Genomic DNA, 2,546 nt, shown 5'->3' with positions numbered 1-2,546 from the left:
GTGATAGTGATTTATATGATAGGAAGGTGCTTATTGTTGAATTGATATGAAAAAATTTAGAATAGAAGCAATTACCAAACTAGAATCATGCATGTAAACATTTTTTCTAGCATTTTTTATGTGTTAAAATGTGTTATTTTTCTTTGCTTTATACTGTTGAATTTGAAATATCACCCACCCAAGGCTCTTTGTTTCTCCCTAGTTACTTGGCTAGCGGCTGCTTCTATTTGCAAGGACATATCATGTGAATTACAAGGAAGTAAAATAATTGGCCTTCAACTAGACTAAATTTTCACCAAGTGGATTATTGTGCCCTGATAATGCCCACAGTCTAAATGACAACACTCAAAACTCAAATGTGTTCTTAATTTAATTAATTATAATTTCCAAGTTAGGAAAATTGTGTTTTGTATAAAATATTATTTCATTAAATTAGCCACAATAAAAAATAAGAATCACCTTTCATTGGGAATATACAAGAGTAAGTTTCAAATAATTTTATCATGGAAAGTATTATAATAATCATTTCTAATATTTACAGTTAAGAATCTTGAAATCCTTCTGGCTTTACTTTCAAGAAAAGTCATCAGCAACATTTAAAAATGTATGCTTATGAAATAAATCATCCAATTACTCTATTTCTATGTTTAAATTCCCCAGTTCTTCTGGCAATAGAATATAAGTCACTGAAGCTTTGTTTCCAGTGGAAAGTGGCTGGTACCTCCAATCCTACCCCAGAAACCCACATTTATATAATCTGCAATAATTATCCAGGTATTTTTAGATCACTTCCATGGCTTTAATATTTACTTGTCATGTTACTTATTTTCACAGCTAGGCATCACATCACCCATCTTTACAAATAAATTTATTACAAATTAAAGGATATAATCCTTCTTCTCTGACTACTTTTCTACAATTTCTTTTTCCCAGCAACAAATATAATTAAAAATAATAATTGATCATTTGTTTTAACTTGTCAGTAGAACTTACCATTTCCTGGTAAGGACATCTTTGTTAAAATTGGATGATTTTTAAATGTGTCAAAATGATCAAGATAATAAAGGTCTTGAAATATTTGCCTTTTTGAATTTAGAAATGTAAGCTATGACAGAATACAATTTCTTTCTGTAAAACACATACAAACATGAATAGCACATTTCAAATAGTTAACTGTTATTTCACAAGGATCATAAAAATTAAATAATTAGATGAGAAACTCTGTTTCATTATTCAACAGGACAATTAGTTCTATCAACATTTACAAGTTTTAAAATATAGATTTATAATGCAAATATATTTATAATGTATTTTTATTTTTTATAGTGTATTTTTAAAATCTTCAATTAAACTCAGTAATCAAAAGAATTTAACATTAATGACAATAAAGCATTTATTATAATGTTTCTTTTATTCTTCAGTTATACTATTTCAATACTTTAAATACATGTTCAATTTTATTACCATATTTATGAATTAAAAATCTTAGTTTTGCTTAATGTCCTCCACTAGCAAGAAAACAAAAATTGAATGATACATTTCCATTTACTTATAACTTGAATTCTTTATAAATAATTTTATTTATCAAATATAAATAACTATGATTATAAATATAAGGTTTCAAAAAATGAGAAAAACGAAGATACAGTTCATGAGTTTGTGCTAATGACAGTTAATTATGCTTAAAATTTATTGTCAATTTGAACAAAAAACTATCACAAAAACAAAGTAGGACATTATATAATGATAAAAGGTCAAATCACTAGGAAGATATAACAATTACAAATATATATTCATGCAACATCAGAGCACCTAAATATATAAAACAAACACTGACAGAATTGACTAGAAAAATAGACAGAAGTGCAATAATAGTAGATGATTTCAACGTCTCACTTTTCAGAATGGAGAGACAGTTACCTTATAGGGAACAATTTTTATGAGTTTTTCTTCTCTCCTTCCCTTATTTATTTTTGCAAATATTAAAAAAAAAGCACAAACTGTGAAATAATAAAGAAAAGAAACAGAGATGAAAGAGAGAGAAAGGGGTGGAAGGAAGGATGGAAAGAAGGAAGGAAGGAAGGGAGGGTTTCTTACACAAAAGGTGACATACTATACACAGTTTTCTGCAACTTCCTTTTATCACTTAACAATTTATACTCCAAAATATACAATATATAATCCATTTAATCCATTTTTTAGAGATCTTCCCAACTGCTTTGCACAAGTACATAGTAATCCACTGTGTAGATATATTGCAGTTTATATAACTGTTGGATTTTGGTGTTAGAATTTTGGATTTTGGGGGTGATTTCAATTTTGTTACTAGTACCAATAATGTTACATTGAAGAACATTTGACACATGTCATTTCAAACTAATGTCAGTGTACTTTTGGATCTTTGGAACAGATTCCTGGAAGAGGGATTGATAGATCAAAGGCCAAATACAGATATGATTTTGTTAGATATTGATAAAATCTTCTCCATGGATGTTGTCTCATTTTACATTTTGAAAAACAAAATATTAGACTGCTTTTTCCTCCTT

The sequence above is a fragment of the Aethalodelphis obliquidens genome, unplaced genomic scaffold (assembly GCF_003676395.1).
Source record: "Aethalodelphis obliquidens isolate GAN/ISIS:26980383/991018 unplaced genomic scaffold, ASM367639v1 scaffold788, whole genome shotgun sequence".
NCBI classification, from domain to species: Eukaryota; Metazoa; Chordata; class Mammalia; order Artiodactyla; family Delphinidae; genus Aethalodelphis; species Aethalodelphis obliquidens.
Note: the sequence above shows the minus strand (reverse complement) of the source record.